Below are 18,005 nucleotides of genomic sequence, written 5' to 3'. Positions count from 1 at the left end.
GGCATATGCATCCCATGGTGACTCGGCGGATGGCATCTCAAGTCGCGACTCTCTCTGCCACCGAGGGAGAGCCGCGGGTCTCTCCGGTACCCTCCTCTGTCCGCGACGCCTTGGCGGATCCTCACTGGCGTCGCGCGATGGAAGAGGAGTACGCGGCTCTTCTTGCTAACCAGACGTGGGACCTCGTGCCGCGTCCGTCTGGTTGCAATGTGGTGACTGGCAAGTGGATCTGGACGCATAAGCGTCGGGCTGATAGCACACTGGAGCGCTACAAGGCTCGCTAGGTTCTCCGGGGGTTCACTCAGTGGCCTGGTGTGGACTATGATGAGACATTCAGCCCAGTCATGAAGCCCACTACGGTGCGCACGGTCCACTCGCTTGCACTCTCGCGCTCTTGGCATGTGCACCAGCTGGACGTGAAGAATGTGTTTCTTCACAGCACTCTATCAGAGACTGTCTACTGTTCTCAGCCAGCGGGATTTGTGGACTCGAGTCGTCTGGATATGGTCTGCCGGCTCAACAAGTCTCCTATGGACTGAAGCAGGCTCCTCAGGCTTGGTACTCTCGGTTCGTCACGTTCTTGCTGACATTGGAGTTCACCGAGACCAAGTCTGACACGTCTCTCTTCGTCTACCACCGTGGGGATGAGGCTGCATATCTGCTGCTCTACCTCCTAGTTTGTTGACATCTTCACCAAGGGGCTGCCCTCCTCGACCTTCTCGGAGTTTCGCTCCAGCCTTAACGTAGCCGGTGGCTAGTTGTGACTGCGGGGGATATTAGCCCTTTGTACTCTCTTTGTAATCTCTTCTTGTCCAGTCTTGAACACCGCTGCGCCGGTTGTTCAGACTGCGGGGGGTGTTAGCTTTCTTGTTGTCCAGTCTTGAACACCGCTGTGTCGGTAGTTCAGACTGCGGGGGGTGTTGGTGTATATTGAGCCCATGTGTATAGAGGCTCATCTAGAGGCCCATGTATAGGAATTATATATACCCACCCTTCTAGGGTTGGAGGAATACAAGCCACTATTCTCTCCATCAGTAGCTATTGTCTAACTAGCTAAGTCCTCGATGATTTATTAGTTACACTTATGCACCGTACAACACCTTGAGAATATTGGGGACCATTACTACCCTACTCTGATGCATTGGAGGGACAACTTCATGGCCAACAGAAAGTAAATACAAGCCCTCAATCTCTAGCAAATTAAGCTACGCATTATTAAATTACTCAATTAGTAGTATTACATTATTTATTCTCTTGCAGAATTTGTAGCACAAGACTCAATTAGTAGTGTCCTCTTACTAATCTTTTGCAGAAAAGTTTCTGCCCTGGGATTCGACGAAAAATTCATCCGTACTTGGGAGTACTATTTGTCATATTGTGCGGCTATGTTCAAATCGCGCACGATTTTGGACTACCAGGCATGCACATACTACCCCCACTACATAATCAACAATACTAACCTTCAGTTATGTTCTAACTGTTGGTTGACTGTTTTATGTGTGCCACATGCAGATTGTGTTTTCTCGGCCCGGCAACGCCAAGTTGCCAAGCTATCTGACCATTGAGTAAATGGAAGACCTTGTGCTTATGTATCCCGATATGTGTTGGAGTTAATCGTCCTGTTTAATTATGCTTTCATGTGAGTTGTAGTCAGTCATGTATGTGTGTGGAGGTGATCGAGAAAGTCAGTAGGTGCATGCGTGAGTTGGTTTGAATAAAGAGGACATGATCTGCATGTAAGTGGTTGCATGCAGGAAGTCAATGCAGGTGTGCACTTTGGCTTGCAGATGTGGCCAAGTGAAGCATGGTGTGAAGAGTGGTTATTTAAGTCTTGTAATCAGCTTGCTTAAGTGTGTTGAAGAGAGGCACTAGTGTGCGGTGCCACAAATAAGTATGCAAGTATAATGGATGCACTTTAAACAAAGCCCATCTCTTTTCCTCTCTAAACAACAAGCAATCAGATCAACTAACTAGTAACAGAAATTGCATTGTCTAAGAAAAAGATCTTTTTCAGACAGGTGTACCTTTTGGTCTTCTACCACCAGTGCACCTAGGTTAGCAATGGTGTGCTTGGTGTCATATGGAATTGTGGTCTCCCCCAGTGCTCACATCCTTCAACAAAACAGTCATGAATGGAATCATCTTGCCCTTCATACCTTACTGCAGTTTACACAGCAACAGCAATTAGAAATCAGAGCAAAGCACTTCCTATAGTGTCCACGAGTTACTAGTATGTATCAATTACAAAGACCCACACAGATACAAAAAAAACTTTATCCTTATGTTCTGTCTGTTGTAGCAGTTAGTTACAGCATATACAGCTACAATTGATGCAAGTTTTGGGAGCTGAAAATCAACGACTCTGCACTGAGGCGAAGAGAAGACTCTAGTTCTGGTTCAGGGATACAAGAGAGAATTCGATTGTCAAAAGGAATAAACAAATTGGGAACGTGGACTTTGTTCGTAACAGATGCACATTCAGTGCAGTTATATAAATCAAAAAGCAGTGCAAAGTAAACATATACACACAAGTACACAACCAACCAGCTATACATACCTATATACCGGATAAACAAACACATTGATGATGCAGGGGAACCAAAAGGACTATGATCTGCATTCCAATTTCACCCCATCAATAATGCGTTGAAGAAGAACCAGGAGGCCTGTATGGTGTATGCTGTGGTCGGGGGCTGGGGAGAGTGAGCCATCGGCTGGATGCAGGGTTACCTGGGCTGGCCGGCTGGGGTCGGTGGAGCTGCGCTGCGGCCGACGCCGGCCGGACGGGGCTGGCGTTTGGATCCGGCGGTGGCAGCGTGCTCGTGGACAGCGACGGCGACCTGGACAAGGTGGAGGGGAGGGGTGGGGAGAGCGCGTGGAGCGCCGCCGCCTCATCGGCAGCGCAGTCCGAGCCGTGGCGGCGGCGCCCCTTGATGGGCTGCGAATGGCTCCGCCATGGGCCAAGGGCCCCGCCTCACACAGCTAGTGGTCGATTTCTTTTCTGCAGCCCGCTTTTAATTTGTTGGACAGACGGACCTGGGGGGTTTTTTTTCCCCTTCTTTTGGTGGCCCTGTTTCGTGCGTCCGTTCCTCTTTTCTTCGTTGCAGTTGCATCCCCAATCAGACAGAGTACGTGCGGTTTTTTCTTCTTCTGTTAGTGGAGGTATACTCTTGATGCTATTTAATTTGCATTTCTGGTTTACGCTTTCAATGTTTCTCGATTTGATCTCCAGGGTTCATCAGAACATTGATCAACATCTTGTTTATGGCATTAAGAAAAATGTTTCTTAAAATATTTGACCTGCGGGGTACCGCCCCCACGACATTGTGTTAAAGAAGAAGATCTTTTTACATAGGTCAACGAAAACTCTCCCAACTCCCACCCCACTCGTACACAGGGCCCGCAGCTCGTGAGAAGGCCGGACAACCTCTGTGATTTCTGTTGTCTAAGTTGTGCCTACAACTGTGCTTTGGACATGAGGCGAGCGAGGGAGGTTTCTTTAAAGGTAAGTAGATATGCAACAAGCAAATGTGAAGAGTTGATGCGAAATAATCACAATGGAAGTCAACTTCACGAGACCATCTCTTTTTATAGAGTAAATTTCACCGGCGGCCATTAAACTTATTCCGAGCTGTTATCCTAATCCTGATATACATGACATACAGTGGCGGAACACAAGGCAAAATCATGGAGAGACCAAATGCTAGTCTGTTATCGGTTGAGGCAACAGATAAGCTAAAACTCTATCATTGGTGACCAAATACTAGTCTTATCTCCAGAAATTTTCTGAAAGCAAACAGGGGCTAGAGCCCAGTTTGGCCTTCACTAGGGTCCGCCTCCATTCATAAAATAGACATAATAGTACTTGAACTTATCCCACGCTCTTCTCATGCTCCTCAAACTTGTCCTGAGTTCTCATCCTGATCATTGTACTCTCAAAATGCACATAATGATTCATAAAATTATCTCATGCACTGGCTCTCAAACACCTCCATATACTTCCAAATATTTAGAAAAAACATTTATGAGCTGTTTCAAATTTTTATAAATTCAAATCAAGTGCTAGTCTTACTCAAAATTGATAAAAAAAGATCATGAGCCAATAATCATGGATACAATATCTGATGATTTCTAGAGTTGTCATTTTAATACATTTATTTAATAGTTGATTTTATTTTAAAATTATAATTATATTAAAATCATTTATCCTTTGCTCTACAAAATTGTTAGATATTAAAATAAATAATTCAAATAAAGGTTGATATTTTACATTCAATTCATGATAATTTATCCATAAATTTTTGATCCACTTTGAGTGGAATCGAACTTGATTCGAAATCCAAGAAAATTTGAAATAGTTCACAAAAAAAATGATGCATCTCAGGAACATATATGGATCTGAATGATAGCGTAGGATAAATTTAAGGACTGGGATAATAATATGGGATAAGTTTACATATACCATTACGTGCAGTATGTGCATTTTAATAGTATGAGGACCGGGATAAAACTTAGAATAAGTTTAACGATTGCAACAAGAGCGTTGGACAAGTTAAAGAACTATTATGTACATTTAAAGGACTATTACCGCAATAAGAGCGTTGGACAAATTAAAGAACTACTATGTACATAAAGGACTACTCCCTTCATCCAAGAATATAAGGCGCGTATGTAATTCAAGATTCAAACTTTAAAAACTTTGACCTACAATTAATCTTGTATAATAAAAATTTTATTTTATAAAAATCATATCATTGTATTCATATTTCAAAGTAGTTTCATATAACTATAATTTCATTGCTATAAATAATATATTATACGAGATATTAAAAATCAAATATTATTATTGAAGATTGTGTCAAGTTTGACCACGTCTTACATCATGGAACGGAGGAAGTATTACGTTGGACAAATTAAAGAACTACTATGTACATAAAGGACTATTATGTATATAAAGGACCATTATGTATATTTCACGAGTATTTTTAAGAGTACAGGACAAGAACTCGGAACAAACTGACCAGAACCGATGATGAATTTTACTCCTTTTTTAATAGGGAAAATTCGATTCATGCCACCACAACTCCGTGAATTTGGGTGTCATGTTGAAAATCATGCCACTCAATGGCATGATTTTTAACATGAGATCCAATTTCAAGAAATTGGAGTGGCATGGATCCAACTAACCCTTTTTAATACTAGGTGTATGCCCGTGCGTTGCAACGGTAGTTGAAAATTTTCATACTCCTAATATTACTATTCATATAGAGTACAAGTGTTCCAAGCTTGCATAAACTATTTTATAAATATATAATCCAATTCCAACATAATACTGTGGAGACCTGTTAGGATTTCACCATGAAAATCTTGCCATTGTTCTGGAGGCATAATGTCTAACCGAGTAATCGATACAAAACTATAGTTCCAAGGCAATTTGCACATAGACTGAGTATGTAATAAGAACATAAAGGACTTGAAATATTTGCCATCGTCATTGAGATAAACTTACATGATCAATATTTCAATATGGCGTGCTCCAACATGCGAGTAACCTGGTGAAAGATCTAATACAATGCATTATGAGTTTGAATTCCTCCTGACAGAAGAAATGGCAGAAACAAATTGAGGCTTTCATATTAGAATAGAATAAATGGTAGCACTTGTTATTATTGCCGCCCACAACCATCAATTGGAAAACGAATAGATGTGCATAGTTAGAGCCCACATTAGTAATCTGAGCAATGACTGGAAAAAAGATCTCAATGCATCATCAGGGGTGTTTGCACAAATACACTACATAAATTTAGCCATGCATGTACAATTCACATGAAACAAACATTAGATTCAGAAATAAAAAGCAAGAGGAGAATGTATAATGCTGACTTCTTTTCAAAACATCTACACGGTCTCATCAAATTTACTACTCACTTTGGGCATGAAAAGCTACAGGAAAAGTGGGCCATGATTTTAAAATGACAACCAAATCTATATTTTTAGAAAAAGCTCAATCAAGTTTATATGACTACCAAGTTCAGGCATTCCTCACAGATACCAATCTCAGTAATTGAAACCTGATGACTTCTTCAAGCGAAGAGAGAAGCACATTTCCATAGTAAATTGCTACCAGTAAATGCATCACGACATTTGATTGATAGTTCAAAATAAGGTTAAAGCAAATCATGTTTTCTCAATAGCATAAGAATCAAGCATCTTATCATACGATGCAAATTAAAAATTATACATGGCATGGAATAATGCCTAATTATATATGCTTTCTAATAATCACCAGGGCCTTCCGATTATTTGATCATAATGCCTTGAAGCACAGGGCACACACCTCAAATTTGATCATAATACCAAGAAGTACAGGGCACACACACCTCACATTTGATTTCCAGTTAAGACCCATCATCCTAAATTGCAGAAACAAGTTGACACCCAGCTTAACTATAGTTATTTAGAACACGAATAGGCAACACGAAAAACTCACCCGAGACATCCCAGAATCGTAGAAGGATGAGTTGTTGTTGGGGCTGTGTGATGCTTTGTACTGATCGGCGGGCTGCACAAAGATTCCCCAATTGGAATATAGGGTGACCATGATACAGTTTCCAAAAAGAAGGTAGCTTTGCTCAAAGAAAACAAACATATCGGATTTCATAGCGTAGCCGCATGAAACAAGCATACCAGCTAAATACAATAATAGCAAGGCTCAAGATGTATGCCGACGGTGATTTAAAGCTATTGACCTCTTAAACTAATATTAATTTCTAGGTTTAGAATAGGGACAATGCTATCAGAGCTATCAACACCAATCATCAGTTCTCTTCGTTCCACTGGAAAGCCATATAAAAGTACTTGTTCTTTCAGCGACAAGCAATCACAACAATCGAAAGATCACCAATCTAAAAGTATGGTGTATTTGTATCCTAAGTAGGATTAACCACATCAGTTGAGCTTAGTTGACAAAAGAATGCTTTGCGGACCTAGCAAGAATTTACAACTCTCCAGAGGATCGATTGCAGCAAGTGAAAGGTAATCTAAACTACCAAACAGAAATGACTAAATCAAGGCAAACATTTGAAACAATATTGTTCAACAATATGGAAAACAAAAATGGATTTAAGATAACGATCAAATGCATAGCTGTGCAATCAAATGTGACATAGCTGTGCAGCTGGGATGCCAAATACTTGCCAAAGTAACTTTCCAGTGTAATTTTGGCTCAAAAAAGTCCTGATAAAACCAACATGCTTTTGGGCTCAAACACAATAGGAGGATACAGAAGTAAAAACTGCACAGCCCTCTTTGCTTTTTGGACAAACCTTCGGGTGTATGTACAACCAGAATTTTATCCCCCTCCAAAGATTGCAGGGAACAATATTTGCGCACATGCAGTCTTCGGTTGGTAACCACCACTGCAATTTCAGAAGTAAATGGATCAGTTAGACAAACTCTTCAAAGAGAGGAGACAAGAACAAGCATAAAGATGTAAAAATGTCAAGAAATTCCAGGTTCAGTCACAATGTCCTATGAACAACAAACCCCAAAATGTTGCATTGTTGTATCAATACTCAAGTGCTTACGTAAAAGAGATTGGACATCACGTTACCTTCTGCCACAAATCCCCTCTGCTCTAATCTGCCGCCTCGAGAAATAATGCAGCTTCTGCTTGGAGTCGCCAAGCGTCTCGTAGACAGCCCCATGCTTCTTGCCCTATGCTTCTTGCTCCTGAGAAAAAAAAATCAGACTACGAAGCCAGTAGCGTTGCCAGGAGTTCAGCTCCTACATTGTTTGCACAGAAGCTTCAAGAACACGAGGGGTTGAGTAAAACAAAAAAGGGAAGAAGATGGCGTCACTTTTAGCTTGGAGCCGACACCCCCAAAGCGCATCTTCTCTCCGGCGGCAGCCATCATCTCAAGTAGCTCGCGGATGATGGCGGCCCCCGCGGCTGGAAGTGTCGAGGAGGTTCCCCAGCGCTGCCACTTCTTGTGGCTCACGTCGCGCGGATTCCTCCAATGCTTCTGGCTTCTATTCCCTGGGCACGGATCGGCATGGACGGCGGCCGGGACAGCGCGAACGGAGGCCGGGGACGGCGCGGACCGGCTCTACAGTCGCGGACGGCGGCCGGGGACGAAGCGGCGGCACGATGAGGACGGCACAGACGGCGGGCGGGGACGCAGATCGACGACTGGGATGGCACGGACGATGGCCGGGAGAGACCGGTAGCTGGGCGAGGATGGCGCCGAGGACGGAACGGTGGCCGGGACGACGCAGACGGGATGGGGTGTGGCGGCGTGTGGCGTCAGGGAGGTCGACGTGATTTGGGGCGGGGGGTGGGGGAGAAGCGATGAATTTTGAATCGGGTGTGGGGTAGGAGGGCGCGCCGATGCTCGGAGGACGGCCCGTGGGTGCGCACCGGCGGGCGGGCGGGCGAGCTGGCGTAGGACGGAGGTGTTGACACTGATCTGGTCAACACACCAGAGCGCTAGTTCGTGCGGATCGCAACGATCGTCACCAGCGGGCTTCAGAGAGCGACCGGTCAGACCGGCCGCTCCAACCAGTCAGACCGGTTGAAGGCAGAAACACGCGAAGACCTAGAACCTCGAGCTCGGGAGGAACCCTGTCGGAGCTTGAAGAATTAGGGTTGTCTTGAGGTCGGCAGGCCACTCAAGACGCCCTTGAACGCCGTAGAGACGAGCAAAGAATAGCAAGGGGGTTGGAAAAGTTTAGGGTCTGAGAAAAAGGATAAAAGAGATTGTATTGATTCGATTGTGGTTCAAAACCTTTATATTTATAGGCCGGGGAGGACGTACCCCTTCCAAATCGGGTTACAATAGGACTCTCAACACAAAACCCTAACCCTACTCGGATTACTGGCCTAGACCGGTCTGACCGATCGGCCTCGGTTATTGCCAATTTTGGCCTCCAACATATGCCCCCTGCCTTTTTAGTGAGCTATGCAAGCCAAAAAGCAAGTACCTAAACATGCTCTAAGAATACAGAATTACAAAACAAGCATTGGCCTAAAATAATGCTAAGGGCGATATCCAATTACCGGCCATCTTTATCTTCAAGCGTCTTGCCAAATATTTGGGTAGTATTTCTTCAAGTACCTTCCATTCAGCGCCCTAGGTAGACGTTCTCCTTGCAGCGTCTCCACCATATAAGAATTTTCGAAGAAAACCTTGACAATCTTGTATGGACCTTCCCAACCCGACAACCACTTGCCAAACTTATTGCTCTTTGTCCCAAGAGGCAGAATTGTCTTCCAAACCAGCTCACCAACTTGAAAAGATTTAGGTCTTATCTTTTTTGTTGTAAGCTCTAGCCACCCGAAGCTTGTCTTTCTCAATTTCCTTCAAAACTTACAACCGCTTGTCGCTTACTTCATCAATATTATCCATCATCAAGTTATGATAATCAACAGCGGAAAGGTCATTTTGTTTAGCCAATCTATAAGCGTCCAGATTTACCTCAACGAGTAAAATGGCCTCTTGACCATAAACAAGCTCAAAAGGAGTAACTTTGGTAGCACCATGCTTAGATATGCGATGAGCCCATAATAGTTCGGATAAAACCTCATGCCACCTCTTAGGATTCTCTTCTATCTTTTTCTTGATGAGCCTTATCAAAATTTTGTTACTAGACTCGGCCTGACCATTGGCCTGAGCATAATATGGAGAAGAATTGAGTATTTTAATTTTGTAATATTCGGCAAATTCTCGTACCTCCTTTGAAATAAACGATGAACCTTGATCCATTATCAAAGTTTGAGGAATGTCGAATCTATGAATAATATGCTCCGTAATGAACTCAATTACCTCTCTATGTGTCATATTCTTTAAAAATACCGCTTCGGTCCACTTAGTAAAATAATCAGTCACTACCAACACGAAGCGATGCCCCTTTGAAGAAGGAGGGTTAATTTGACCAATGATATTCAAACCCCATCCTCTGAACGGCCAAGGCTTAACAATAGGATGCAATAAGGCAGCAGGCACCAACTAAATATCATCAAACTGTTGACATTCTTCGCACCCTTTATAATATCTAAAGCAATTCGAGATCATACTTGGCCAATAAAAACCGGCTCTCCTAAGCAACCACTTCATTTTAGTAGCCGATTTATGTGTACCACAGATGCCTTCATGTACTTCTCCCATAACAACACGGGCCTGATCGGAACCCAAACACTTGAGAAGAACATCATCGGCGGTCCGACGATAAAGCTCATCGTCAACCAAAACATATTTAAATGCCAAACGCCGAATATTTCTCTCTGCACCATGATCAGAATCTTTCAAATATGCTATGATAGGCACCCTCCAATCTTGCACTTCAGCCTCAACCTTTTGAGTAGAATTTTCGGCCGAACTGCTGCTCATGCCGCCCTCAGCGGTCAGACCAGTCTTTGGACCGGTCAGACCGGTCGGAGCGGTCAGACCGGTCTCAGCGACCGGTCGGACCGGTTCGTCTAGAACCAGTGAATCGGCTTTAATTCGCATCAGCTTTCTAATGCTGAAATATTTTTTCGTCACATTATAGCCTGATGCTTGTTGAGCTAGAGCATTAGCCTTTTCATTATCTTCTCTTGGAATATGTCAAATTACAAATTCATCAAAGCAAGAGATAATATCAAGACATTTATCGAGATATGCATTCAAAGCTCTATTGTAACATTGGCATACCTTGGATACTTGTTGCACCACCAGAAGTGAATCACCAAAGGCTTCAACATGCTTCACGCCCATGGATTGCAAAAATTCCAAGCCAAATAGAAGTGCTTCATATTCAACTTGATTGTTTGTGCAAAATTCTTCCAATCGGTTCGATAACTCAAAAATAGCACCACTTGGAGAGATAAGAATATTACCAATGCCAACTCCTCTCCCATCATCACAAACTAATCCGTCAAAATATAATTTCTATGGTGTGCAAGTAATATAGCCAACTTCTAAATCATGCTCATCATTAATCCGATGTTCAACAATAAAGTCCGCTACAATTTGGCCTTTTACAGATTTTAAAGATTCATAGACCAAATCATATTCTACAAGTGCATAAGCCCATTTACCGACTCTCCCACTCAAAATCGGCATTTGCAACATATGCTTAATAACATCGGCTTGACAAGTAACTATGCATGTGCTAGATAACAAATAATGTCTCAACTTGGTACAAGTATAGTATAATGATAAGCACAACTTTTCAATAAATGTATACCTTGTTTCCGCATCAATGAGCCGTCGACTTAAATAAGTGATAATATACTCCTTTCCTTCGGTCTCTTGAGTCAAAACAGCACAAATAATTTTATCTTCTGCAGCCACATAAAGCCTAAAAGGAGCCCCTCTCTTAGGCGCCATAAGCACCGGTGGCGAAGACAAATAATTCTTAATCTTCTCAAATGACTCTTGTTGTTCTGCCCTCCAAGTAAATTCGGCTTCATCTTTTAACCGAAGAATAGAAGTAAAAGAATCAATCTTCCCGGACAAGTTAAATATAAATCTTCTCAAATAATTCACCTTGCCCAAGAATTTTTTGCAAATTCTTCTAACAAGTCGGAGCCTCAACACGCTTCATGGCTTCAACTCGCTTTGGATCAATCTCTATGCCTTTCTCATGAATAATAAATCCCAAGAACTTCCCAGCCGATACTCCAAAAGCACATTTGAGTGGATTCATCTTCAAGCCATACCGACGCATCCTCTCAAGAGTCAATCTTAAATCAGCCAAATGATTACCCAAACCGGCCGATTTAATCACAATATCATCAATATATACTTCCAATATAACACCAAGTAAATCATGTAAAATCAAATTCATAGCCCTTTGATAAGTAGCACCGGTATTTTTCAAACCAAAAGTCATGACAACCCACTCAAACAAACCGATCAATCTAGGAAATCTAAACGCCGTTTTAGACATGTCTTCTTTGGCCATAAATATTTGATTGTAACCAGCATTACCATCAAGAAAACTAATAACACGATATCTGGAAGCTTCATTAATCAACATATCGGCAATAGGCATAGGATATTCATCTTTAGGAGTTGCTTTATTAAGATTTCTGAAATCAATGCACACTCTAATCTTGTCCGAATCTTTCTTCTCAACGGCCACAATATTAGAGATCCACTCCGCATATCGACAAGACCGAATAAATCCAGCTTCTAGTAAGCGATTAATTTCTTCTTTAATTTGGTCATTCATAGTAGGATTAAATCGCCTAGCAGGTTGTTTATAAGGTCTAAAACCGGCCTTAATTGGCAGCCAATGCTCAACGAAATCACGACTCAAACCAGGCATTTCAGAATAGTTCCATGCAAAACAATCAACATATTCTTTCAATAACTTTATTAAGTCGGCTTTATATTTAGCCGATAAATTTGCATTTAGAAAAGTCGGCCTAGGAACACTACCATCTCCAATGTCTATCTTTGTAAATCCCTGGCCTAACTTGTCCATGTCTTCAATGGCCTCGCACATATCGTTCGTCCGCGACCGATAGTGCTCAATCCTCTCCATCAACCAGTCTACGTCAGACCGGTCTAACCTGTTAGACTGACCGGTCTAACCAGTCGGCTCTGCGTGCCAATCTGATGACCGGTCTCACCTGAGTTGCTTGCTGCACTTATTTTATTTGCAATAATGCATCCGATTCTCCATCGGCTTTAGAGTAGCAGGCACGAACCCGTCCTTGGTGCAACTGATCAACTCAAAATCAGACAAATCCAATCCCGATAAGCACTTGATGTCATCATTCACCCCAAGAGTGTTGGAATCGGCGATTGCAATGAAAGATGAAGTATCACCATGTACCACTTCAATCTCATCACCGATCCACTGAATCAGAATTTGATGCAAGGTAGAAGGCACACATTGATTGGCATGAATCCAAAGACGTCCAAGTATCAAACTAAAGTTACCTTGCACCTCGGAAACAAAGAAGGTTGTCGCTAGCGTCTTGCTCCCCACGGTCAACTCCATCGAAGCCACCCCTTTAGCACCAATAGGATCGCCTCCACCAACGCCGCTGACCATCATGTTCGTCTTGATCAGCTCTTCATCAGTCCCTCCGAGTTTCTTGTATAATGAATAGGGCATCAAATTCACAATTGCCCCTCCATCAACAAGCATGCGAGAAATCGGTCTTCCATTAATGTGCCCCCTCATATAAAGGGCTTTCAAGTGATTGTCCGATTTCTTTGGCTTCTAGAATACAGCCTCGCGTGGCCCGAAATCCAGAAGAGCCACTTCCTCCTCCTCCGAAATGGCGTAGTACTCTTCGGAGAAACGCACAACATTTATCTCCATGTTGCTTTGCGCTGGAGAAGCTTCATAGTCCACCAGTTCCTCATCACCCAAAGCTGCAAGAAATACTGGAACTTCATCGCGTGAAGCCGAAGTGGCTGCTTCGGCTTTCTGCTCAACAACAGGCTCGACCGGTCTGAACGGTTGCGCTTGGCGGTCAGACCGGTCCTCTGCACCAGTCGGACCGGTCACCTAGGGCGGTTCGACCGGTCCTGCTGACTACACAGCGGGCTTACCTCACCATACTTTGCCCTGAGGAACCATTGGCCGATATTTGTTGAAGTGTTCATCTCTGAGCTTTTCGGCCTCTTGCTCCTTCTGCTCCTGGCGCCTCAAGCGCTGCAACCTTCTCTTTTGTGAATGGCTTAAACCCGACAGGCACCACCTAGGTTGATGATATTTGCTCATCGAGCTGCTGCTACTGGCCTCATGATCATTGGCCAACACACGCTTCTGGGAACCCGTTTGAGCCGATTTGCCAAATACCATCGGCTTCTTTCCAACATCTTTAATGACCACATTCACATCACCGACTTTCACAATCTCGTCGGCAGTGGCCTTCCCAGAATCAACTTGCATGGGTTGATCCTCACCCTCCTTCTTCTTGACGCGATATTCTTGCTTCGGAGGATGAGATTGGATTGGCCTCTGTTGAGACCGGTCTGACCGGTCAGGCTGGACAGGCCTGACCGGTGCAGCATGCTGCTGCTGACCAGATTGGCGTGGGCCCAATCGGTAATGCACCGGCGTTCTGGAGCCTTCCCTCTAATAATGTGGAGGATATGGCATGGGGAAGCACTACATCTTGACATCTTTGTGTTTCCACACCGAATTTGTAGCATTTGATGCCGGAGGCATCCATGGCATGGTAGCATATGCCTTTTGAGGTGGGAACATAGTGACGACATCACCTCTGCGTTTGTTGGGTCCTTCCTTCATTGGAGAACCACCTCGACGTGGGGGTGACCAAAATCTCTTTTTTAGTGGTCGATCTTGTTGAACGGCCTTCGTGTACTTATTCAGAAGCTGGCCAAAGGTTGGTTTCTGAGCAACAATCTTCACTTGAATCTTTGGCACATTCTGTTTCCATGTACCCTCTTCCGGGTGCTAGGGCTTCAAAGTCCTTGGTCGGCCCTGGGGCTGACCGATCGGACTAGTCGGTGAAACCAGTCTAACCGGTCGGTCCTAGACAGCAGGCCGACTTGCAGCAGCGGAAGAACTTTCTTGCCCCCCGGGCACTTGAGCTTTGACAGTAATTTTTATTAGCTCCTTGCCATCAGGAGCCTTTTTCCAAAACCACTTCCCTGGCCAGAATCTTGTCATTGACATTCTTCGGCCTTATTTCACCAATCACCACATTTTTGCCTTCTGCTCCTTCGGCTTGTTCCGTCTGAAGCAGCACCTTTGCATTGTCAGATCAATGGTATGTGTGTTGGCGTGAACAGGGAACGGTGTCTTATCAACTTTCATCTCAGGAAAGATCAATCGTCCTTCATTCATGGCCGATTGAACCTGGCGACGGAATACATTGCAATCATTAGTAGCATGAGAATGAGAATTATGAAATTTACAATAAGCTCGCCACTTTAACTCCTCAAGCGGCAGTATGACATGAGTAATCTTAATATGTCCAAAACGCAATAATTCATCAAATATACGATCGCATTTAGAAACATCAAATGTAAATTTCATCTCTTCTTTCCGATTCTTTTGAACCGGCTTAAGTGAAGCACATGAAAAAGGTTTGGCCGCCGATGGCCAAACAAATTCAGCAGTGTAAACCTCTTTATCCTCATCGCTCGACAAATCAGAATCATACTCAACAACATGGATATTTGAACGATGAGGCTTATATGCATCTCTAGAATTTTAAACTTAGTCTCTTGGCTCATAGCTCGAAGTTGCTAACCGTTAATAGAATAATAAACAAGACCTTCGAGTCTTTCCCTAAGATGCGAACGCAAACCACCAAGAGCAATATCAGCTAAATTCTTTTCAGGAATAGTCAAGTTGAAGCATCGGTTTTTAATATCCTTAAATCTTTTGAAATAATCCAAGACTGATTCATCTCGGCCTTGTCTAGCCGATGTCAAATCTGTTATTTTTGCCTCATTATCCCCATTGTAAAAGTGATCATGGAATTTTTGCTCTAATTTGTTCCAAGATTGGACCGAATTCGGGGGTAAAGACGCAAACCAAGAAAAATTCGTCCCAATTAAAGATAATGAAAATAATCGTACTCGCAAAGAATTACTGGAACTAGCCTCACCAAACTGAGCCACATACTGACTAATATGTTCCCAAGTTGACCGATTATCATCCCCATTGAACATAATGAAATCAGGAACCCTCCACCCCGAAGGGTAAGGGACTAAATCGAAAGCGTTGGGATACTGTTGCTGATATAAGCGGCTTTTACTAGGAGCTAACCCTAATTGACTCAGCTCGCTTCTAAAAAGTTGGCTCAGATCTTCTTTTATTTTAATTAGATATGCCTTATAATTCTCAGCATTTGATGTTTGAGCACCAGAATTTAGACGATTTACTGCTGGAGCAGTATCGCTCATCGTCTGTACTGCATTATGAGGGCTATTTCTAGTCAAATCGTCCCAAACATCCTGTGGCATAGCAGGTGGAAAAGTTGGCTCGCCATATGATCTGGTGGTATATGGCGGAACAAAGCCCTCCAATTCATCGGTTCGGCCAGTAGCAGCCGAACTTGGAATTGGCGTGAGCGCGGGAATGGACGCCGAAGCCAGCACCATGGTACTGGTCTGACCGGTCTGAGGGACCGGTCTGACCGCACCTGCCGCTGATGCAGTGGCCTGACCGGTCGATGCGACCGGTCTGACCGGTTCGGCCGTGGTTGGCTGAACGGTGCCTGGCGGTGGTGTTTGCCCAGCGAAATAATTCGGTGGTATACCATACTGTACATTAGCATTAGAAGCAGGCACTGCCGAACTCTGAGCAATATCCTTAGTGGAATAAGACGTATTCTACAGATTTGCCCTTTTCCATCTTATCATGCATGTCAAACAAAAGATTTTGCGTGACAGTTTGCGACTTCTCAAATTTATCCACAAATTCCCTCAAGAAGTGAACAAGAGGGTCTTTAGGAGTACTTACATCGGCCGTAGGAGAAGTTGACGTAGTAATAGGTGGAGCGGGCGGGATAGTAGATTGGATCCCCGGCATGACGAATTTTTCCTTCTCGATCACACCTTGCCGGGTTTTCCCGTAGCATGCAAGCATCCTCGCCTTGATCTCCTCTTTCTGCTGCTTCAAATCAGCTTTGAACTTCTAGCGTTGCTCTTCAAGTAGATCTTCATAACTGACGTTGATGGTATTCGCCGGATCCACCTTAGAAGCATATCCTAATTCACCGGTCCTTGTAACCGATGTAGATTGTTTCTTCTTCCCCAGCGGAGTCACCAAAAAGTATGTTGACGCTGATCTAGTCAACGCACTAGAGCGCTAACACATGTGCGGATCGCAACGATCGTCACCAGCAGGCTTCAGACGGCGACCAGTCAGACCGGCCGCTCCAACCGGTCAGACCGGTTGAATGCAGAAACACGCAAAGACCTAGAACCTTGAGCTCGGAAGGGACCCCATCGGAGCTTAAAGAATTAGGGTTGCCTTGAGGTCGGCAGGCCACTCAAGACGCCCTTGAATGCCATAGAGATGAGCAAAGAACAGCAAGGGGGTTGGAAAAGATTAGGGTTTGAGAAAAAGAGTAAAAGAGATTGTATTGATTCGATTGTGGTTCGAAACCCTCAATCGGCCGCAGCCTTTATATTTATAGGCCGGGGAGGACGTACCCCTTCCAAATCGGGTTACAATAGGACTCTCAACACAAGACCCTAACCCTACTCGGATTACAGGCCTAGGCCCAACCGGTCAGACCGGTCGGCCTCGATTATTGCCAATTTTGGTCTCCAACAGGAGGTTCGATACACCACATGGCGGCGACGAAGAAGAAGGGAACCACTGGTGCCGCTTCGGAGGACACAACGACAATGACGACGACGACGACGACACCTTCGCAGGTCGAAGCGGCAGCGACGCAGGCCAACAAAACCAACAGCGATGACATCTCCGTCGACACCATCACAGACGGCCAGCACGAAGTCAACCTGCTCAACCTTGGCATCTCTGCCGAAGACATAGCGGCGATGCGCCGTATCGACGCTCGCCTCGAAGAAGTGTGAAGGGCTCAATAGCAGGCCTTGGAAGTAGGGCCTTCACAGCGACAGATGCTAACGAGAGCGAAAGGGAAGGAAACCATGCTAACCGAAGCAGAGCGACAAGAGCAATACAATAAGCTAAAAGAGGAAGAGCTTCGCTGAAGGGCGCTGCAAAAGAAGCTACAACCACAACGAATGCTGTTTGAGAAAATGCAAGCACAACCACCACCACCACCGAAGGAGACGGCCACAACCAACCCGCGGCAACACGAGCCACCAAGGGTCCACCCAAGGATCATACCGATCGAAGACATCTCTGACCGTTCCGAATCGGACGGCGAAGAGAACTACCGAAGGGGGCTATCAGCGAAGAACAGTATTATCCGAAGAACTGGAGGAAACACAATGGCCCCATCGCCTCAACCTGGCAGTATTGCCCAATTTGACGGTGAGTCGGACCCCGAAGAATTCCTCCTCAAGTACGAAGCCACCATAGAAGTA

At 44.3% G+C, this 18,005-nt stretch overlaps 1 long non-coding RNA gene across 1 annotated transcript; it reads right to left on the bottom strand.

The window, feature by feature from the left end:
• Positions 1–5,323: 5,323 nt before the first annotated feature.
• LOC120695957 lies at positions 5,324–7,928 on the bottom strand. The gene is made up of 4 exons (XR_005683959.1): positions 7,613–7,928; positions 7,326–7,418; positions 6,491–6,562; positions 5,324–6,413 (listed from the first exon to the last, which is right to left on the bottom strand). It is a non-coding gene; the product is annotated as an uncharacterized LOC120695957 (long non-coding RNA).
• Positions 7,929–18,005: the final 10,077 nt, after the last annotated feature.

This window comes from Panicum virgatum, chromosome 2K, assembly GCF_016808335.1.
Source record: "Panicum virgatum strain AP13 chromosome 2K, P.virgatum_v5, whole genome shotgun sequence".
NCBI lineage: Eukaryota > Viridiplantae > Streptophyta > Magnoliopsida > Poales > Poaceae > Panicum > Panicum virgatum.
The sequence above is the reverse complement of the archived record's forward strand: the minus strand, read 5'-3'. Positions and strand labels throughout refer to the sequence as shown.